The 17,291-nt window shown below is 57.4% G+C and overlaps 42 non-coding genes across 42 annotated transcripts; all 42 read left to right on the top strand.

The window, feature by feature from the left end:
- Positions 1-376: 376 nt before the first annotated feature.
- On the top strand, positions 377-448 carry TRNAP-AGG (transfer RNA proline (anticodon AGG)). Its single transcript has one exon. It is a non-coding gene; the product is annotated as a tRNA-Pro (tRNA).
- A 140-nt stretch (positions 449-588) lies between these two features.
- On the top strand, positions 589-660 carry TRNAP-CGG (transfer RNA proline (anticodon CGG)). The gene has a single exon. It is a non-coding gene; the product is annotated as a tRNA-Pro (tRNA).
- A 414-nt stretch (positions 661-1,074) lies between these two features.
- Positions 1,075-1,146, top strand: TRNAP-UGG (transfer RNA proline (anticodon UGG)). Its single transcript has one exon. It is a non-coding gene; the product is annotated as a tRNA-Pro (tRNA).
- Positions 1,147-1,538: 392 nt separating this feature from the next.
- TRNAP-AGG (transfer RNA proline (anticodon AGG)) lies at positions 1,539-1,610 on the top strand. The gene has a single exon. It is a non-coding gene; the product is annotated as a tRNA-Pro (tRNA).
- A 140-nt stretch (positions 1,611-1,750) lies between these two features.
- TRNAP-CGG (transfer RNA proline (anticodon CGG)) lies at positions 1,751-1,822 on the top strand. The gene has a single exon. It is a non-coding gene; the product is annotated as a tRNA-Pro (tRNA).
- A 414-nt stretch (positions 1,823-2,236) lies between these two features.
- Positions 2,237-2,308, top strand: TRNAP-UGG (transfer RNA proline (anticodon UGG)). The gene has a single exon. It is a non-coding gene; the product is annotated as a tRNA-Pro (tRNA).
- Positions 2,309-2,700: 392 nt separating this feature from the next.
- On the top strand, positions 2,701-2,772 carry TRNAP-AGG (transfer RNA proline (anticodon AGG)). Its single transcript has one exon. It is a non-coding gene; the product is annotated as a tRNA-Pro (tRNA).
- Positions 2,773-2,912: 140 nt separating this feature from the next.
- TRNAP-CGG (transfer RNA proline (anticodon CGG)) lies at positions 2,913-2,984 on the top strand. Its single transcript has one exon. It is a non-coding gene; the product is annotated as a tRNA-Pro (tRNA).
- Positions 2,985-3,398: 414 nt separating this feature from the next.
- Positions 3,399-3,470, top strand: TRNAP-UGG (transfer RNA proline (anticodon UGG)). The gene has a single exon. It is a non-coding gene; the product is annotated as a tRNA-Pro (tRNA).
- Positions 3,471-3,862: 392 nt separating this feature from the next.
- On the top strand, positions 3,863-3,934 carry TRNAP-AGG (transfer RNA proline (anticodon AGG)). The gene has a single exon. It is a non-coding gene; the product is annotated as a tRNA-Pro (tRNA).
- A 140-nt stretch (positions 3,935-4,074) lies between these two features.
- TRNAP-CGG (transfer RNA proline (anticodon CGG)) lies at positions 4,075-4,146 on the top strand. Its single transcript has one exon. It is a non-coding gene; the product is annotated as a tRNA-Pro (tRNA).
- A 414-nt stretch (positions 4,147-4,560) lies between these two features.
- Positions 4,561-4,632, top strand: TRNAP-UGG (transfer RNA proline (anticodon UGG)). The gene has a single exon. It is a non-coding gene; the product is annotated as a tRNA-Pro (tRNA).
- Positions 4,633-5,024: 392 nt separating this feature from the next.
- TRNAP-CGG (transfer RNA proline (anticodon CGG)) lies at positions 5,025-5,096 on the top strand. The gene has a single exon. It is a non-coding gene; the product is annotated as a tRNA-Pro (tRNA).
- A 414-nt stretch (positions 5,097-5,510) lies between these two features.
- On the top strand, positions 5,511-5,582 carry TRNAP-UGG (transfer RNA proline (anticodon UGG)). The gene has a single exon. It is a non-coding gene; the product is annotated as a tRNA-Pro (tRNA).
- Positions 5,583-5,974: 392 nt separating this feature from the next.
- TRNAP-AGG (transfer RNA proline (anticodon AGG)) lies at positions 5,975-6,046 on the top strand. The gene has a single exon. It is a non-coding gene; the product is annotated as a tRNA-Pro (tRNA).
- A 140-nt stretch (positions 6,047-6,186) lies between these two features.
- On the top strand, positions 6,187-6,258 carry TRNAP-CGG (transfer RNA proline (anticodon CGG)). Its single transcript has one exon. It is a non-coding gene; the product is annotated as a tRNA-Pro (tRNA).
- Positions 6,259-6,672: 414 nt separating this feature from the next.
- TRNAP-UGG (transfer RNA proline (anticodon UGG)) lies at positions 6,673-6,744 on the top strand. Its single transcript has one exon. It is a non-coding gene; the product is annotated as a tRNA-Pro (tRNA).
- Positions 6,745-7,136: 392 nt separating this feature from the next.
- On the top strand, positions 7,137-7,209 carry TRNAP-AGG (transfer RNA proline (anticodon AGG)). Its single transcript has one exon. It is a non-coding gene; the product is annotated as a tRNA-Pro (tRNA).
- Positions 7,210-7,349: 140 nt separating this feature from the next.
- Positions 7,350-7,421, top strand: TRNAA-CGC (transfer RNA alanine (anticodon CGC)). The gene has a single exon. It is a non-coding gene; the product is annotated as a tRNA-Ala (tRNA).
- Positions 7,422-7,835: 414 nt separating this feature from the next.
- TRNAP-UGG (transfer RNA proline (anticodon UGG)) lies at positions 7,836-7,907 on the top strand. Its single transcript has one exon. It is a non-coding gene; the product is annotated as a tRNA-Pro (tRNA).
- Positions 7,908-8,283: 376 nt separating this feature from the next.
- Positions 8,284-8,356, top strand: TRNAP-AGG (transfer RNA proline (anticodon AGG)). Its single transcript has one exon. It is a non-coding gene; the product is annotated as a tRNA-Pro (tRNA).
- Positions 8,357-8,496: 140 nt separating this feature from the next.
- On the top strand, positions 8,497-8,568 carry TRNAP-CGG (transfer RNA proline (anticodon CGG)). Its single transcript has one exon. It is a non-coding gene; the product is annotated as a tRNA-Pro (tRNA).
- Positions 8,569-8,982: 414 nt separating this feature from the next.
- Positions 8,983-9,054, top strand: TRNAP-UGG (transfer RNA proline (anticodon UGG)). The gene has a single exon. It is a non-coding gene; the product is annotated as a tRNA-Pro (tRNA).
- A 392-nt stretch (positions 9,055-9,446) lies between these two features.
- TRNAP-AGG (transfer RNA proline (anticodon AGG)) lies at positions 9,447-9,518 on the top strand. Its single transcript has one exon. It is a non-coding gene; the product is annotated as a tRNA-Pro (tRNA).
- Positions 9,519-9,658: 140 nt separating this feature from the next.
- On the top strand, positions 9,659-9,730 carry TRNAP-CGG (transfer RNA proline (anticodon CGG)). Its single transcript has one exon. It is a non-coding gene; the product is annotated as a tRNA-Pro (tRNA).
- A 414-nt stretch (positions 9,731-10,144) lies between these two features.
- On the top strand, positions 10,145-10,216 carry TRNAP-UGG (transfer RNA proline (anticodon UGG)). The gene has a single exon. It is a non-coding gene; the product is annotated as a tRNA-Pro (tRNA).
- A 392-nt stretch (positions 10,217-10,608) lies between these two features.
- TRNAP-AGG (transfer RNA proline (anticodon AGG)) lies at positions 10,609-10,681 on the top strand. The gene has a single exon. It is a non-coding gene; the product is annotated as a tRNA-Pro (tRNA).
- A 140-nt stretch (positions 10,682-10,821) lies between these two features.
- TRNAA-CGC (transfer RNA alanine (anticodon CGC)) lies at positions 10,822-10,893 on the top strand. The gene has a single exon. It is a non-coding gene; the product is annotated as a tRNA-Ala (tRNA).
- Positions 10,894-11,307: 414 nt separating this feature from the next.
- On the top strand, positions 11,308-11,379 carry TRNAP-UGG (transfer RNA proline (anticodon UGG)). Its single transcript has one exon. It is a non-coding gene; the product is annotated as a tRNA-Pro (tRNA).
- Positions 11,380-11,771: 392 nt separating this feature from the next.
- On the top strand, positions 11,772-11,844 carry TRNAP-AGG (transfer RNA proline (anticodon AGG)). The gene has a single exon. It is a non-coding gene; the product is annotated as a tRNA-Pro (tRNA).
- A 140-nt stretch (positions 11,845-11,984) lies between these two features.
- TRNAP-CGG (transfer RNA proline (anticodon CGG)) lies at positions 11,985-12,056 on the top strand. The gene has a single exon. It is a non-coding gene; the product is annotated as a tRNA-Pro (tRNA).
- Positions 12,057-12,470: 414 nt separating this feature from the next.
- TRNAP-UGG (transfer RNA proline (anticodon UGG)) lies at positions 12,471-12,542 on the top strand. The gene has a single exon. It is a non-coding gene; the product is annotated as a tRNA-Pro (tRNA).
- A 392-nt stretch (positions 12,543-12,934) lies between these two features.
- On the top strand, positions 12,935-13,006 carry TRNAP-AGG (transfer RNA proline (anticodon AGG)). Its single transcript has one exon. It is a non-coding gene; the product is annotated as a tRNA-Pro (tRNA).
- Positions 13,007-13,623: 617 nt separating this feature from the next.
- Positions 13,624-13,695, top strand: TRNAP-UGG (transfer RNA proline (anticodon UGG)). Its single transcript has one exon. It is a non-coding gene; the product is annotated as a tRNA-Pro (tRNA).
- A 392-nt stretch (positions 13,696-14,087) lies between these two features.
- Positions 14,088-14,159, top strand: TRNAP-AGG (transfer RNA proline (anticodon AGG)). Its single transcript has one exon. It is a non-coding gene; the product is annotated as a tRNA-Pro (tRNA).
- A 140-nt stretch (positions 14,160-14,299) lies between these two features.
- Positions 14,300-14,371, top strand: TRNAP-CGG (transfer RNA proline (anticodon CGG)). Its single transcript has one exon. It is a non-coding gene; the product is annotated as a tRNA-Pro (tRNA).
- Positions 14,372-14,785: 414 nt separating this feature from the next.
- TRNAP-UGG (transfer RNA proline (anticodon UGG)) lies at positions 14,786-14,857 on the top strand. The gene has a single exon. It is a non-coding gene; the product is annotated as a tRNA-Pro (tRNA).
- A 392-nt stretch (positions 14,858-15,249) lies between these two features.
- TRNAP-AGG (transfer RNA proline (anticodon AGG)) lies at positions 15,250-15,321 on the top strand. Its single transcript has one exon. It is a non-coding gene; the product is annotated as a tRNA-Pro (tRNA).
- A 140-nt stretch (positions 15,322-15,461) lies between these two features.
- Positions 15,462-15,533, top strand: TRNAP-CGG (transfer RNA proline (anticodon CGG)). The gene has a single exon. It is a non-coding gene; the product is annotated as a tRNA-Pro (tRNA).
- Positions 15,534-16,414: 881 nt separating this feature from the next.
- TRNAP-UGG (transfer RNA proline (anticodon UGG)) lies at positions 16,415-16,486 on the top strand. The gene has a single exon. It is a non-coding gene; the product is annotated as a tRNA-Pro (tRNA).
- A 392-nt stretch (positions 16,487-16,878) lies between these two features.
- On the top strand, positions 16,879-16,950 carry TRNAP-AGG (transfer RNA proline (anticodon AGG)). The gene has a single exon. It is a non-coding gene; the product is annotated as a tRNA-Pro (tRNA).
- A 140-nt stretch (positions 16,951-17,090) lies between these two features.
- Positions 17,091-17,162, top strand: TRNAP-CGG (transfer RNA proline (anticodon CGG)). The gene has a single exon. It is a non-coding gene; the product is annotated as a tRNA-Pro (tRNA).
- The last annotated feature ends 129 nt before the right edge of the window (positions 17,163-17,291 follow it).

The raw sequence follows: 17,291 nt of genomic DNA, 5'->3' as shown, positions 1-17,291 counted from the left end.
TTGTTGCAGGTCTGTTGCATGCTGGGCTTCCTCCCGCAGGCTCATCTGTTGCATGGATTTTCTTGCAACTGACTGCTGGGAAGGCGGCATGTGCCGCCCGTCCCCAGGAAACCCCGACCACCCAACCAAGCCCGGACCTGTGGCAGATTTTGACCCCACGCACGCGGATCTCCACTTGTTTTGAGCTCTTTCGCTCCAAAAACATATGTTGGAGATTGCTGCTCGTTAAAATTCGCATGCGTCTCTCAGGGACTTTTTTTTTTTCCCTGTGGATGTTCCATGAGAGAGCCACGCTTTTCTCTGGAGATGCCAGGCAGGTGCTTCAGTTGGCAGTGCTGGCTACGCCATACAAATTGCAAAGCGCCGCTCTGTCGCAGGCTTGTTGGTCTAGGGGTATGATTCTCGCTTAGGGTGCGAGAGGTCCCGGGTTCAAATCCCGGACGAGCCCCACTCTTTCTCTGCGAGGGATCCAGAGTGCTCATCTCCTTTTGCCCTCCCCCTGTTAGCTAAACCGCTCCGGCTGCTGCTTGTGGCCGAGCCTACAAAGGTGAGAGAATCGACGCTGCTGCACGGCACGCACCAAACGTTGGCTCGTTGGTCTAGGGGTATGATTCTCGCTTCGGGTGCGAGAGGTCCCGGGTTCAAATCCCGGACGAGCCCTCGCTGGTGTGTGCCTCGTGTGCCCCTCTCTCCACACGTGGCAGTGCGCTTTTGCAATGGTCTTGCTCGAGGGCACTCCAATCCGTGTCACGTACCCACGGGTGCTTCTCAACAAGGGTCTTGCTCGTTTCCGCCGCCTCGCAGCCTTTTTTGCGAATGGGACTTGATGATCGCGCCGAGGAAGCTCTTTCTTTGCTCGTGGTGGACTGCCATGGCTCGACTTCTCCAGGAAGGTGCGAGGCGTCTTTGGCTGGCTGGCCTTTTCACCGCTCTGTTCCTCTTCTCTTTCTGTCGCGCGGCCACGCTCGACTCCTCCTGCCTCTTTGGACTCCAGTGTCAGATCTTGTTTTTGCTGCAGCCTGTGCCAAATGGTGGCGCTGAGCCAGGTGCCTCGCAGCCCTTGCCTCCGTCGCTGGCTCGTTGGTCTAGGGGTATGATTCTCGCTTTGGGTGCGAGAGGTCCCGGGTTCAAATCCCGGACGAGCCCATGCTTGTGGAAGTCTTTGTTGCAGGTCTGTTGCATGCTGGGCTTCCTCCCGCAGGCTCATCTGTTGCATGGATTTTCTTGCAACTGACTGCTGGGAAGGCGGCATGTGCCGCCCGTCCCCAGGAAACCCCGACCACCCAACCAAGCCCGGACCTGTGGCAGATTTTGACCCCACGCACGCGGATCTCCACTTGTTTTGAGCTCTTTCGCTCCAAAAACATATGTTGGAGATTGCTGCTCGTTAAAATTCGCATGCGTCTCTCAGGGACTTTTTTTTTTTCCCTGTGGATGTTCCATGAGAGAGCCACGCTTTTCTCTGGAGATGCCAGGCAGGTGCTTCAGTTGGCAGTGCTGGCTACGCCATACAAATTGCAAAGCACCGCTCTGTCGCAGGCTCGTTGGTCTAGGGGTATGATTCTCGCTTAGGGTGCGAGAGGTCCCGGGTTCAAATCCCGGACGAGCCCCACTCTTTCTCTGCGGGGGATCCAGAGTGCTAATCTCCTTTTGCCCTCCCCCTGTTAGCTAAACCGCTCCGGCTGCTGCTTGTGGCCGAGCCTACAAAGGTGAGAGAATCGACGCTGCTGCACGGCACGCACCAAACGTTGGCTCGTTGGTCTAGGGGTATGATTCTCGCTTCGGGTGCGAGAGGTCCCGGGTTCAAATCCCGGACGAGCCCTCGCTGGTGTGTGCCTCGTGTGCCCCTCTCTCCACACGTGGCAGTGCGCTTTTGCAATGGTCTTGCTCGAGGGCACTCCAATCCGTGTCACGTACCCACGGGTGCTTCTCAACAAGGGTCTTGCTCGTTTCCGCCGCCTCGCAGCCTTTTTTGCGAATGGGACTTGATGATCGCGCCGAGGAAGCTCTTTCTTTGCTCGTGGTGGACTGCCATGGCTCGACTTCTCCAGGAAGGTGCGAGGGGTCTTTGGCTGGCTGGCCTTTTCACCGCTCTGTTCCTCTTCTCTTTCTGTCGCGCGGCCACGCTCGACTCCTCCTGCCTCTTTGGACTCCAGTGTCAGATCTTGTTTTTGCTGCAGCCTGTGCCAAATGGTGGCGCTGAGCCAGGTGCCTCGCAGCCCTTGCCTCCGTCGCTGGCTCGTTGGTCTAGGGGTATGATTCTCGCTTTGGGTGCGAGAGGTCCCGGGTTCAAATCCCGGACGAGCCCATGCTTGTGGAAGTCTTTGTTGCAGGTCTGTTGCATGCTGGGCTTCCTCCCGCAGGCTCATCTGTTGCATGGATTTTCTTGCAACTGACTGCTGGGAAGGCGGCATGTGCCGCCCGTCCCCAGGAAACCCCGACCACCCAACCAAGCCCGGACCTGTGGCAGATTTTGACCCCACGCACGCGGATCTCCACTTGTTTTGAGCTCTTTCGCTCCAAAAACATATGTTGGAGATTGCTGCTCGTTAAAATTCGCATGCGTCTCTCAGGGACTTTTTTTTTTTCCCTGTGGATGTTCCATGAGAGAGCCACGCTTTTCTCTGGAGATGCCAGGCAGGTGCTTCAGTTGGCAGTGCTGGCTACGCCATACAAATTGCAAAGCGCCGCTCTGTCGCTGGCTCGTTGGTCTAGGGGTATGATTCTCGCTTAGGGTGCGAGAGGTCCCGGGTTCAAATCCCGGATGAGCCCCACTCTTTCTCTGCGGGGGAACCAGAGTGCTCATCTCCTTTTGCCCTCCCCCTGTTAGCTAAACCGCTCCGGCTGCTGCTTGTGGCCGAGCCTACAAAGGTGAGAGAATCGACGCTGCTGCACGGCACGCACCAAACGTTGGCTCGTTGGTCTAGGGGTATGATTCTCGCTTCGGGTGCGAGAGGTCCCGGGTTCAAATCCCGGACGAGCCCTCGCTGGTGTGTGCCTCGTGTGCCCCTCTCTCCACACGTGGCAGTGCGCTTTTGCAATGGTCTTGCTCGAGGGCACTCCAATCCGTGTCACGTACCCACGGGTGCTTCTCAACAAGGGTCTTGCTCGTTTCCGCCGCCTCGCAGCCTTTTTTGCGAATGGGACTTGATGATCGCGCCGAGGAAGCTCTTTCTTTGCTCGTGGTGGACTGCCATGGCTCGACTTCTCCAGGAAGGTGCGAGGCGTCTTTGGCTGGCTGGCCTTTTCACCGCTCTGTTCCTCTTCTCTTTCTGTTGCGCGGCCACGCTCGACTCCTCCTGCCTCTTTGGACTCCAGTGTCAGATCTTGTTTTTGCTGCAGCCTGTGCCAAATGGTGGCGCTGAGCCAGGTGCCTCGCAGCCCTTGCCTCCGTCGCTGGCTCGTTGGTCTAGGGGTATGATTCTCGCTTTGGGTGCGAGAGGTCCCGGGTTCAAATCCCGGACGAGCCCATGCTTGTGGAAGTCTTTGTTGCAGGTCTGTTGCATGCTGGGCTTCCTCCCGCAGGCTCATCTGTTGCATGGATTTTCTTGCAACTGACTGCTGGGAAGGTGGCATGTGCCGCCCGTCCCCAGGAAACCCCGACCACCCAACCAAGCCCGGACCTGTGGCAGATTTTGACCCCACGCACGCGGATCTCCACTTGTTTTGAGCTCTTTCGCTCCAAAAACATATGTTGGAGATTGCTGCTCGTTAAAATTCGCATGCGTCTCTCAGGGACTTTTTTTTTTTCCCTGTGGATGTTCCATGAGAGAGCCACGCTTTTCTCTGGAGATGCCAGGCAGGTGCTTCAGTTGGCAGTGCTGGCTACGCCATACAAATTGCAAAGCGCCGCTCTGTCGCTGGCTTGTTGGTCTAGGGGTATGATTCTCGCTTAGGGTGCGAGAGGTCCCGGGTTTAAATCCCGGACGAGCCCCACTCTTTCTCTGCGGGGGAACCAGAGTGCTCATCTCCTTTTGCCCTCCCCCTGTTAGCTAAACCGCTCCGGCTGCTCCTTGTGGCCGAGCCTACAAAGGTGAGAGAATCGACGCTGCTGCACGGCACGCACCAAACGTTGGCTCGTTGGTCTAGGGGTATGATTCTCGCTTCGGGTGCGAGAGGTCCCGGGTTCAAATCCCGGACGAGCCCTCGCTGGTGTGTGCCTCGTGTGCCCCTCTCTCCACACGTGGCAGTGCGCTTTTGCAATGGTCTTGCTCGAGGGCACTCCAATCCGTGTCACGTACCCACGGGTTCTTCTCAACAAGGGTCTTGCTCGTTTCCGCCGCCTCGCAGCCTTTTTTGCGAATGGGACTTGATGATCGCGCCGAGGAAGCTCTTTCTTTGCTCGTGGTGGACTGCCATGGCTCGACTTCTCCAGGAAGGTGCGAGGCGTCTTTGGCTGGCTGGCCTTTTCACCGCTCTGTTCCTCTTCTCTTTCTGTCGCGCGGCCACGCTCGACTCCTCCTGCCTCTTTGGACTCCAGTGTCAGATCTTGTTTTTGCTGCAGCCTGTGCCAAATGGTGGCGCTGAGCCAGGTGCCTCGCAGCCCTTGCCTCCGTCACTGGCTCGTTGGTCTAGGGGTATGATTCTCGCTTTGGGTGCGAGAGGTCCCGGGTTCAAATCCCGGACGAGCCCATGCTTGTGGAAGTCTTTGTTGCAGGTCTGTTGCATGCTGGGCTTCCTCCCGCAGGCTCATCTGTTGCATGGATTTTCTTGCAACTGACTGCTGGGAAGGCGGCATGTGCCGCCCGTCCCCAGGAAACCCCGACCACCCAACCAAGCCCGGACCTGTGGCAGATTTTGACCCCACGCACGCGGATCTCCACTTGTTTTGAGCTCTTTCGCTCCAAAAACATATGTTGGAGATTGCTGCTCGTTAAAATTCACATGCGTCTCTCAGGGACTTTTTTTTTTTCCCTGTGGATGTTCCATGAGAGAGCCACGCTTTTCTCTGGAGATGCCAGGCAGGTGCTTCAGTTGGCAGTGCTGGCTACGCCATACAAATTGCAAAGCGCTGCTCTGTCGCAGGCTCGTTGGTCTAGGGGTATGATTCTCGCTTCGGGTGCGAGAGGTCCCGGGTTCAAATCCCGGACGAGCCCTCGCTGGTGTGTGCCTCGTGTGCCCCTCTCTCCACACGTGGCAGTGCGCTTTTGCAATGGTCTTGCTCGAGGGCACTCCAATCCGTGTCACGTACCCACGGGTTCTTCTCAACAAGGGTCTTGCTCGTTTCCGCCGCCTCGCAGCCTTTTTTGCGAATGGGACTTGATGATCGCGCCGAGGAAGCTCTTTCTTTGCTCGTGGTGGACTGCCATGGCTCGACTTCTCCAGGAAGGTGCGAGGGGTCTTTGGCTGGCTGGCCTTTTCACCGCTCTGTTCCTCTTCTCTTTCTGTCGCGCGGCCACGCTCGACTCCTCCTGCCTCTTTGGACTCCAGTGTCAGATCTTGTTTTTGCTGCAGCCTGTGCCAAATGGTGGCGCTGAGCCAGGTGCCTCGCAGCCCTTGCCTCCGTCGCTGGCTCGTTGGTCTAGGGGTATGATTCTCGCTTTGGGTGTGAGAGGTCCCGGGTTCAAATCCCGGACGAGCCCATGCTTGTGGAAGTCTTTGTTGCAGGTCTGTTGCATGCTGGGCTTCCTCCCGCAGGCTCATCTGTTGCATGGATTTTCTTGCAACTGACTGCTGGGAAGGCGGCATGTGCCGCCCGTCCCTAGGAAACCCCGACCACCCAACCAAGCCCGGACCTGTGGCAGATTTTGACCCCACGCACGCGGATCTCCACTTGTTTTGAGCTCTTTCGCTCCAAAAACATATGTTGGAGATTGCTGCTCGTTAAAATTCGCATGCGTCTCTCAGGGACTTTTTTTTTTTCCCTGTGGATGTTCCATGAGAGAGCCACGCTTTTCTCTGGAGATGCCAGGCAGGTGCTTCAGTTGGCAGTGCTGGCTACGCCATACAAATTGCAAAGCGCCGCTCTGTCGCTGGCTTGTTGGTCTAGGGGTATGATTCTCGCTTAGGGTGCGAGAGGTCCCGGGTTCAAATCCCGGACGAGCCCCACTCTTTCTCTGCGGGGGAACCAGAGTGCTCATCTCCTTTTGCCCTCCCCCTGTTAGCTAAACCGCTCCGGTTGCTGCTTGTGGCCGAGCCTACAAAGGTGAGAGAATCGACGCTGCTGCACGGCACGCACCAAACGTTGGCTCGTTGGTCTAGGGGTATGATTCTCGCTTCGGGTGCGAGAGGTCCCGGGTTCAAATCCCGGACGAGCCCTCGCTGGTGTGTGCCTCGTGTGCCCCTCTCTCCACACGTGGCAGTGCGCTTTTGCAATGGTCTTGCTCGAGGGCACTCCAATCCGTGTCACGTACCCACGGGTGCTTCTCAACAAGGGTCTTGCTCGTTTCCGCCGCCTCGCAGCCTTTTTTGCGAATGGGACTTGATGATCGCGCCGAGGAAGCTCTTTCTTTGCTCGTGGTGGACTGCCATGGCTCGACTTCTCCAGGAAGGTGCGAGGCGTCTTTGGCTGGCTGGCCTTTTCACCGCTCTGTTCCTCTTCTCTTTCTGTCGCGTGGCCACGCTCGACTCCTCCTGCCTCTTTGGACTCCAGTGTCAGATCTTGTTTTTGCTGCAGCCTGTGCCAAATGGTGGCGCTGAGCCAGGTGCCTCGCAGCCCTTGCTTCCGTCGCTGGCTCGTTGGTCTAGGGGTATGATTCTCGCTTTGGGTGCGAGAGGTCCCGGGTTCAAATCCCAGACGAGCCCATGCTTGTGGAAGTCTTTGTTGCAGGTCTGTTGCATGCTGGGCTTCCTCCCGCAGGCTCATCTGTTGCATGGATTTTCTTGCAACTGACTGCTGGGAAGGCGGCATGTGCCGCCCGTCCCCAGGAAACCCCGACCACCCAACCAAGCCCGGACCTGTGGCAGATTTTGACCCCACGCACGCGGATCTCCACTTGTTTTGAGCTCTTTCGCTCCAAAAACATATGTTGGAGATTGCTGCTCGTTAAAATTCGCATGCGTCTCTCAGGGACTTTTTTTTTTTCCCTGTGGATGTTCCATGAGAGAGCCACGCTTTTCTCTGGAGATGCCAGGCAGGTGCTTCAGTTGGCAGTGCTGGCTACGCCATACAAATTGCAAAGTGCCGCTCTGTCGCTGGCTCGTTGGTCTAGGGGTATGATTCTCGCTTAGGGTGCGAGAGGTCCCGGGTTCTAAATCCCGGACGAGCCCCACTCTTTCTCTGCGGGGGAACCAGAGTGCTCATCTCCTTTTGCCCTCCCCCTGTTAGCTAAACCGCTCCGGCTGCTGCTTGTGGCCGAGCCTACAAAGGTGAGAGAATCGACGCTGCTGCACAGCACGCACCAAACGTTGGCTCGTTGGTCTAGGGGTATGATTCTCGCTTCGCGTGCGAGAGGTCCCGGGTTCAAATCCCGGACGAGCCCTCGCTGGTGTGTGCCTCGTGTGCCCCTCTCTCCACACGTGGCAGTGCGCTTTTGCAATGGTCTTGCTCGAGGGCACTCCAATCCGTGTCACGTACCCACGGGTGCTTCTCAACAAGGGTCTTGCTCGTTTCCGCCGCCTCGCAGCCTTTTTTGCGAATGGGACTTGATGATCGCGCCGAGGAAGCTCTTTCTTTGCTCGTGGTGGACTGCCATGGCTCGACTTCTCCAGGAAGGTGCGAGGCGTCTTTGGCTGGCTGGCCTTTTCACCGCTCTGTTCCTCTTCTCTTTCTGTCGCGCGGCCACGCTCGACTCCTCCTGCCTCTTTGGACTCCAGTGTCAGATCTTGTTTTTGCTGCAGCCTGTGCCAAATGGTGGCGCTGAGCCAGGTGCCTCGCAGCCCTTGCCTCCGTCGCTGGCTCGTTGGTCTAGGGGTATGATTCTCGCTTTGGGTGCGAGAGGTCCCGGGTTCAAATCCCGGACGAGCCCATGCTTGTGGAAGTCTTTGTTGCAGGTCTGTTGCATGCTGGGCTTCCTCCCGCAGGCTCATCTGTTGCATGGATTTTCTTGCAACTGACTGCTGGGAAGGCGGCATGTGCCCCCCGACCACCCAACCAAGCCCGGACCTGTGGCAGATTTTGACCCCACGCACGCGGATCTCCACTTGTTTTGAGCTCTTTCGCTCCAAAAACATATGTTGGAGATTGCTGCTCGTTAAAATTCGCATGCGTCTCTCAGGGACTTTTTTTTTTTCCCTGTGGATGTTCCATGAGAGAGCCACGCTTTTCTCTGGAGATGCCAGGCAGGTGCTTCAGTTGGCAGTGCTGGCTACGCCATACAAATTGCAAAGCGCTGCTCTGTCGCTGGCTCGTTGGTCTAGGGGTATGATTCTCGCTTAGGGTGCGAGAGGTCCCGGGTTCTAAATCCCGGACGAGCCCCACTCTTTCTCTGCGGGGGAACCAGAGTGCTCATCTCCTTTTGCCTTCCCCCTGTTAGCTAAACCGCACCGGTTGCTGCTTGTGGCCGAGCCTACAAAGGTGAGAGAATCGACGCTGCTGCACGGCACGCACCAAACGTTGGCTCGTTGGTCTAGGGGTATGATTCTCGCTTCGGGTGCGAGAGGTCCCGGGTTCAAATCCCGGACGAGCCCTCGCTGGTGTGTGCCTCGTGTGCCCCTCTCTCCACACGTGGCAGTGCGCTTTTGCAATGGTCTTGCTCGAGGGCACTCCAATCCGTGTCACGTACCCATGGGTGCTTCTCAACAAGGGTCTTGCTCGTTTCCGCCGCCTCGCAGCCTTTTTTGCGAATGGGACTTGATGATCGCGCCGAGGAAGCTCTTTCTTTGCTCGTGGTGGACTGCCATGGCTCGACTTCTCCAGGAAGGTGCGAGGCGTCTTTGGCTGGCTGGCCTTTTCACCGCTCTGTTCCTCTTCTCTTTCTGTCGCGCGGCCACGCTCGACTCCTCCTGCCTCTTTGGACTCCAGTGTCAGATCTTGTTTTTGCTGCAGCCTGTGCCAAATGGTGGCGCTGAGCCAGGTGCCTCGCAGCCCTTGCCTCCGTCGCTGGCTCGTTGGTCTAGGGGTATGATTCTCGCTTTGGGTGCGAGAGGTCCCGGGTTCAAATCCCGGACGAGCCCATGCTTGTGGAAGTCTTTGTTGCAGGTCTGTTGCATGCTGGGCTTCCTCCCGCAGGCTCATCTGTTGCATGGATTTTCTTGCAACTGACTGCTGGGAAGGCGGCATGTGCTGCCCGTCCCCAGGAAACCCCGACCACCCAACCAAGCCCGGACCTGTGGCAGATTTTGACCCCACGCACGCGGATCTCCACTTGTTTTGAGCTCTTTCGCTCCAAAAACATATGTTGGAGATTGCTGCTCGTTAAAATTCGCATGCGTCTCTCAGGGACTTTTTTTTTTTCCCTGTGGATGTTCCATGAGAGAGCCACGCTTTTCTCTGGAGATGCCAGGCAGGTGCTTCAGTTGGCAGTGCTGGCTACGCCATACAAATTGCAAAGCGCCGCTCTGTCGCTGGCTCGTTGGTCTAGGGGTATGATTCTCGCTTAGGGTGCGAGAGGTCCCGGGTTCAAATCCCGGACGAGCCCCACTCTTTCTCTGCGGGGGAACCAGAGTGCTCATCTCCTTTTGCCCTCCCCCTGTTAGCTAAACCTCTCCGGTTGCTGCTTGTGGCCGAGCCTACAAAGGTGAGAGAATCGACGCTGCTGCACGGCACGCACCAAACGTTGGCTCGTTGGTCTAGGGGTATGATTCTCGCTTCGGGTGCGAGAGGTCCCGGGTTCAAATCCCGGACGAGCCCTCGCTGGTGTGTGCCTCGTGTGCCCCTCTCTCCACACGTGGCAGTGCGCTTTTGCAATGGTCTTGCTCGAGGGCACTCCAATCCGTGTCACGTACCCACGGGTGCTTCTCAACAAGGGTCTTGCTCGTTTCCGCCGCCTCGCAGCCTTTTTTGCGAATGGGACTTGATGATCGCGCCGAGGAAGCTCTTTCTTTGCTCGTGGTGGACTGCCATGGCTCGACTTCTCCAGGAAGGTGCGAGGCGTCTTTGGCTGGCTGGCCTTTTCACCGCTCTGTTCCTCTTCTCTTTCTGTCGCGTGGCCACGCTCGACTCCTCCTGCCTCTTTGGACTCCAGTGTCAGATCTTGTTTTTGCTGCAGCCTGTGCCAAATGGTGGCGCTGAGCCAGGTGCCTCGCAGCCCTTGCTTCCGTCGCTGGCTCGTTGGTCTAGGGGTATGATTCTCGCTTTGGGTGCGAGAGGTCCCGGGTTCAAATCTCAGACGAGCCCATGCTTGTGGAAGTCTTTGTTGCAGGTCTGTTGCATGCTGGGCTTCCTCCCGCAGGCTCATCTGTTGCATGGATTTTCTTGCAACTGACTGCTGGGAAGGCGGCATGTGCCGCCCGTCCCCAGGAAACCCCGACCACCCAACCAAGCCCGGACCTGTGGCAGATTTTGACCCCACGCACGCGGATCTCCACTTGTTTTGAGCTCTTTCGCTCCAAAAACATATGTTGGAGATTGCTGCTCGTTAAAATTCGCATGCGTCTCTCAGGGACTTTTTTTTTTTCCCTGTGGATGTTCCATGAGAGAGCCACGCTTTTCTCTGGAGATGCCAGGCAGGTGCTTCAGTTGGCAGTGCTGGCTACGCCATACAAATTGCAAAGTGCCGCTCTGTCGCTGGCTCGTTGGTCTAGGGGTATGATTCTCGCTTAGGGTGCGAGAGGTCCCGGGTTCTAAATCCCGGACGAGCCCCACTCTTTCTCTGCGGGGGAACCAGAGTGCTCATCTCCTTTTGCCCTCCCCCTGTTAGCTAAACCGCTCCGGCTGCTGCTTGTGGCCGAGCCTACAAAGGTGAGAGAATCGACGCTGCTGCACAGCACGCACCAAACGTTGGCTCGTTGGTCTAGGGGTATGATTCTCGCTTCGCGTGCGAGAGGTCCCGGGTTCAAATCCCGGACGAGCCCTCGCTGGTGTGTGCCTTGTGTGCCCCTCTCTCCACACGTGGCAGTGCGCTTTTGCAATGGTCTTGCTCGAGGGCACTCCAATCCGTGTCACGTACCCACGGGTGCTTCTCAACAAGGGTCTTGCTCGTTTCCGCCGCCTCGCAGCCTTTTTTGCGAATGGGACTTGATGATCGCGCCGAGGAAGCTCTTTCTTTGCTCGTGGTGGACTGCCATGGCTCGACTTCTCCAGGAAGGTGCGAGGCGTCTTTGGCTGGCTGGCCTTTTCACCGCTCTGTTCCTCTTCTCTTTCTGTCGCGCGGCCACGCTCGACTCCTCCTGCCTCTTTGGACTCCAGTGTCAGATCTTGTTTTTGCTGCAGCCTGTGCCAAATGGTGGCGCTGAGCCAGGTGCCTCGCAGCCCTTGCCTCCGTCGCTGGCTCGTTGGTCTAGGGGTATGATTCTCGCTTTGGGTGCGAGAGGTCCCGGGTTCAAATCCCGGACGAGCCCATGCTTGTGGAAGTCTTTGTTGCAGGTCTGTTGCATGCTGGGCTTCCTCCCGCAGGCTCATCTGTTGCATGGATTTTCTTGCAACTGACTGCTGGGAAGGCGGCATGTGCCGCCCGTCCCCAGGAAACCCCGACCACCCAACCAAGCCCGGACCTGTGGCAGATTTTGACCCCACGCACGCGGATCTCCACTTGTTTTGAGCTCTTTCGCTCCAAAAACATATGTTGGAGATTGCTGCTCGTTAAAATTCGCATGCGTCTCTCAGGGACTTTTTTTTTTTCCCTGTGGATGTTCCATGAGAGAGCCACGCTTTTCTCTGGAGATGCCAGGCAGGTGCTTCAGTTGGCAGTGCTGGCTACGCCATACAAATTGCAAAGCGCTGCTCTGTCGCTGGCTCGTTGGTCTAGGGGTATGATTCTCGCTTAGGGTGCGAGAGGTCCCGGGTTCTAAATCCCGGACGAGCCCCACTCTTTCTCTGCGGGGGAACCAGAGTGCTCATCTCCTTTTGCCTTCCCCCTGTTAGCTAAACCGCACCGGTTGCTGCTTGTGGCCGAGCCTACAAAGGTGAGAGAATCGACGCTGCTGCACGGCACGCACCAAACGTTGGCTCGTTGGTCTAGGGGTATGATTCTCGCTTCGGGTGCGAGAGGTCCCGGGTTCAAATCCCGGACGAGCCCTCGCTGGTGTGTGCCTCGTGTGCCCCTCTCTCCACACGTGGCAGTGCGCTTTTGCAATGGTCTTGCTCGAGGGCACTCCAATCCGTGTCACGTACCCACGGGTGCTTCTCAACAAGGGTCTTGCTCGTTTCCGCCGCCTCGCAGCCTTTTTTGCGAATGGGACTTGATGATCGCGCCGAGGAAGCTCTTTCTTTGCTCGTGGTGGACTGCCATGGCTCGACTTCTCCAGGAAGGTGCGAGGCGTCTTTGGCTGGCTGGCCTTTTCACCGCTCTGTTCCTCTTCTCTTTCTGTCGCGCGGCCACGCTCGACTCCTCCTGCCTCTTTGGACTCCAGTGTCAGATCTTGTTTTTGCTGCAGCCTGTGCCAAATGGTGGCGCTGAGCCAGGTGCCTCGCAGCCCTTGCCTCCGTCGCTGGCTCGTTGGTCTAGGGGTATGATTCTCGCTTTGGGTGCGAGAGGTCCCGGGTTCAAATCCCGGACGAGCCCATGCTTGTGGAAGTCTTTGTTGCAGGTCTGTTGCATGCTGGGCTTCCTCCCGCAGGCTCATCTTTTGCATGGATTTTCTTGCAACTGACTGCTGGGAAGGCGGCATGTGCCGCCCGTCCCCAGGAAACCCCGACCACCCAACCAAGCCCGGACCTGTGGCAGATTTTGACCCCACGCACGCGGATCTCCACTTGTTTTGAGCTCTTTCGCTCCAAAAACATATGTTGGAGATTGCTGCTCGTTAAAATTCGCATGCGTCTCTCAGGGACTTTTTTTTTTTCCCTGTGGATGTTCCATGAGAGAGCCACGCTTTTCTCTGGAGATGCCAGGCAGGTGCTTCAGTTGGCAGTGCTGGCTACGCCATACAAATTGCAAAGCACCGCTCTGTCGCTGGCTCGTTGGTCTAGGGGTATGATTCTCGCTTAGGGTGCGAGAGGTCCTGGGTTCAAATCCCGGACGAGCCCCACTCTTTCTCTGCGGGGGAACCAGAGTGCTCATCTCCTTTTGCCCTCCCCCTGTTAGCTAAACCGCTCCGGCTGCTGCTTGTGGCCGAGCCTACAAAGGTGAGAGAATCGACGCTGCTGCACGGCACACACCAAACGTTGGCTCGTTGGTCTTGGGGTATGATTCTCGCTTCGGGTGCGAGAGGTCCAGGGTTCAAATCCCGGACGAGCCCTCGCTGGTGTGTGCCCCTCTCTCCACACGTGGCAGTGTGCTTTTGCAATGGTCTTGCTCGAGGGCACTCCAATCCGTGTCACGTACCCACGGGTGCTTCTCAACAAGGGTCTTGCTCGTTTCCGCCGCCTCGCAGCCTTTTTTGCGAATGGGACTTGATGATCGCACCGAGGAAGCTCTTTCTTTGCTCGTGGTGGACTGCCATGGCTCGACTTCTCCAGGAAGGTGCGAGGCGTCTTTGGCTGGCTGGCCTTTTCACCGCTCTGTTCCTCTTCTCTTTCTGTCGCGCGGCCACGCTCGACTCCTCCTGCCTCTTTGGACTCCAGTGTCAGATCTTGTTTTTGCTGCAGCCTGTGCCAAATGGTGGCGCTGAGCCAGGTGCCTCGCAGCCCTTGCCTCCGTCGCTGGCTCGTTGGTCTAGGGGTATGATTCTCGCTTTGGGTGCGAGAGGTCCCGGGTTCAAATCCCGGACGAGCCCATGCTTGTGGAAGTCTTTGTTGCAGGTCTGTTGCATGCTGGGCTTCCTCCCGCAGGCTCATCTGTTGCATGGATTTTCTTGCAACTGACTGCTGGGAAGGCGGCATGTGCCGCCCGTCCCCAGGAAACCCCGACCACCCAACCAAGCCCGGACCTGTGGCAGATTTTGACCCCACGCACGCGGATCTCCACTTGTTTTGAGCTCTTTCGCTCCAAAAACATATGTTGGAGATTGCTGCTCGTTAAAATTCGCATGCGTCTCTCAGGGACTTTTTTTTTTTCCCTGTGGATGTTCCATGAGAGAGCCATGCTTTTCTCTGGAGATGCCAGGCAGGTGCTTCAGTTGGCAGTGCTGGCTACGCCATACAAATTGCAAAGGGCCGCTCTGTCGCTGGCTCGTTGGTCTAGGGGTATGATTCTCGCTTAGGGTGCGAGAGGTCCCGGGTTCAAATCCCGGACGAGCCCCACTCTTTCTCTGCGGGGGAAACAGAGTGCTCATCTCCTTTTGCCCTCCCCCTGTTAGCTAAACCGCTCTGGCTGCTGCTTGTGGCCGAGCCTACAAAGGTGAGAGAATCGACGCTGCTGCACGGCACGCACCAAACGTTGGCTCGTTGGTCTAGGGGTATGATTCTCGCTACGGGTGCGAGAGGTCCCGGGTTCAAATCCCGGACGAGCCCTCGCTGGTGTGTGCCTCGTGTGCCCCTCTCTCCACACGTGGCAGTGCGCTTTTGCAATGGTCTTGCTCGAGGGCACTCCAATCCGTGTCACGTACCCACGGGTGCTTCTCAACAAGGGTCTTGCTCGTTTCCGCCGCCTCGCAGCCTTTTTTGCGAATGGGACTTGATGATCGCGCCGAGGAAGCTCTTTCTTTGCTCGTGGTGGACTGCCATGGCTCGACTTCTCCAGGAAGGTGCGAGGCGTCTTTGGCTGGCTGGCCTTTTCACCGCTCTGTTCCTCTTCTCTTTCTGTCGCGCGGCCACGCTCGACTCCTCCTGCCTCTTTGGACTCCAGTGTCAGATCTTGTTTTTGCTGCAGCCTGTGCCAAATGGTGGCGCTGAGCCAGGTGCCTCGCAGCCCTTGCCTCCGTCGCTGGCTCGTTGGTCTAGGGGTATGATTCTCGCTTTGGGTGCGAGAGGTCCCGGGTTCAAATCCCGGACGAGCCCATGCTTGTGGAAGTCTTTGTTGCAGGTCTGTTGCATGCTGGGCTTCCTCCCGCAGGCTCATCTGTTGCATGGATTTTCTTGCAACTGACTGCTGGGAAGGCGGCATGTGCCGCCCGTCCCCAGGAAACCCCGACCACCCAACCAAGCCCGGACCTGTGGCAGATTTTGACCCCACGCACGCGGATCTCCACTTGTTTTGAGCTCTTTCGCTCCAAAAACATATGTTGGAGATTGCTGCTCGTTAAAATTCGCATGCGTCTCTCAGGGACTTTTTTTTTTTCCCTGTGGATGTTCCATGAGAGAGCCATGCTTTTCTCTGGAGATGCCAGGCAGGTGCTTCAGTTGGCAGTGCTGGCTACGCCATACAAATTGCAAAGCGCCGCTCTGTCGCTGGCTCGTTGGTCTAGGGGTATGATTCTCGCTTAGGGTGCGAGAGGTCCCGGGTTCAAATCCCGGACGAGCCCCACTCTTTCTCTGCGGGGGAAACAGAGTGCTCATCTCCTTTTGCCCTCCCCCTGTTAGCTAAACCGCTCTGGCTGCTGCTTGTGGCCGAGCCTACAAAGGTGAGAGAATCGACGCTGCTGCACGGCACGCACCAAACGTTGGCTCGTTGGTCTAGGGGTATGATTCTCGCTACGGGTGCGAGAGGTCCCGGGTTCAAATCCCGGACGAGCCCTCGCTGGTGTGTGCCTCGTGTGCCCCTCTCTCCACACGTGGCAGTGCGCTTTTGCAATGGTCTTGCTCGAGGGCACTCCAATCCGTGTCACGTACCCACGGGTGCTTCTCAACAAGGGTCTTGCTCGTTTCCGCCGCCTCGCAGCCTTTTTTGCGAATGGGACTTGATGATCGCGCCGAGGAAGCTCTTTCTTTGCTCGTGGTGGACTGCCATGGCTCGACTTCTCCAGGAAGGTGCGAGGCGTCTTTGGCTGGCTGGCCTTTTCACCGCTCTGTTCCTCTTCTCTTTCTGTCGCGCGGCCACGCTCGACTCCTCCTGCCTCTTTGGACTCCAGTGTCAGATCTTGTTTTTGCTGCAGCCTGTGCCAAATGGTGGCGCTGAGCCAGGTGCCTCGCAGCCCTTGCCTCCGTCGCTGGCTCGTTGGTCTAGGGATATGATTCTCGCTTTGGGTGCGAGAGGTCCCGGGTTCAAATCCTGCACGAGCCCATGCTTGTGGATGTCTTTGTTGCAGGTCTGTTGCATGCTGGGCTTCCTCCCGCAGGCTCATCTGTTGCATGGATTTTCTTGCAACTGACTGCTGGGAAGGCGGCATGTGCCGCCCGTCCCCAGGAAACCCCGACCACCCAACCAAGCCCGATCGCGCCGAGGAAGCTCTTTCTTTGCTCGTGGTGGACTGCCATGGCTCGACTTCTCCAGGAAGGTGCGAGGCGTCTTTGGCTGGCTGGCCTTTTCACCGCTCTGTTCCTCTTCTCTTTCTGTCGCGCGGCCACGCTCGACTCCTCCTGCCTCTTTGGACTCCAGTGTCAGATCTTGTTTTTGCTGCAGCCTGTGCCAAATGGTGGCGCTGAGCCAGGTGCCTCGCAGCCCTTGCCTCCGTCGCTGGCTCGTTGGTCTAGGGGTATGATTCTCGCTTTGGGTGCGAGAGGTCCCGGGTTCAAATCCCGGACGAGCCCATGCTTGTGGAAGTCTTTGTTGCAGGTCTGTTGCATGCTGGGCTTCCTCCCGCAGGCTCATCTGTTGCATGGATTTTCTTGCAACTGACTGCTGGGAAGGCGGCATGTGCCGCCCGTCCCCAGGAAACCCCGACCACCCAACCAAGCCCGGACCTGTGGCAGATTTTGACCCCATGCACGCGGATCTCCACTTGTTTTGAGCTCTTTCGCTCCAAAAACATATGTTGGAGATTGCTGCTCGTTAAAATTCGCATGCGTCTCTCAGGGACTTTTTTTTTTTCCCTGTGGATGTTCCATGAGAGAGCCACGCTTTTCTCTGGAGATGCCAGGCAGGTGCTTCAGTTGGCAGTGCTGGCTACGCCATACAAATTGCAAAGCGCCGCTCTGTCGCTGGCTCGTTGGTCTAGGGGTATGATTCTCGCTTAGGGTGCGAGAGGTCCCGGGTTCAAATCCCGGACGAGCCCCACTCTTTCTCTGCGGGGGAAACAGAGTGCTCATCTCCTTTTGCCCTCCCCCTGTTAGCTAAACCGCTCTGGCTGCTGCTTGTGGCCGAGCCTACAAAGGTGAGAGAATCGACGCTGCTGCACGGCACGCACCAAACGTTGGCTCGTTGGTCTAGGGGTATGATTCTCGCTACGGGTGCGAGAGGTCCCGGGTTCAAATCCCGGACGAGCCCTCGCTGGTGTGTGCCTCGTGTGCCCCTCTCTCCACACGTGGCAGTGCGCTTTTGCAATGGTCTTGCTCGAGGGCACTCCAATCCGTGTCACGTACCCACGGGTGCTTCTCAACAAGGGTCTTGCTCGTT

Source organism: Ranitomeya variabilis, chromosome 4 (genome assembly GCF_051348905.1).
Source record: "Ranitomeya variabilis isolate aRanVar5 chromosome 4, aRanVar5.hap1, whole genome shotgun sequence".
Taxonomy (NCBI): Eukaryota; Metazoa; Chordata; class Amphibia; order Anura; family Dendrobatidae; genus Ranitomeya; species Ranitomeya variabilis.
This window is presented reverse-complemented; position numbering and strand designations above follow the sequence as displayed.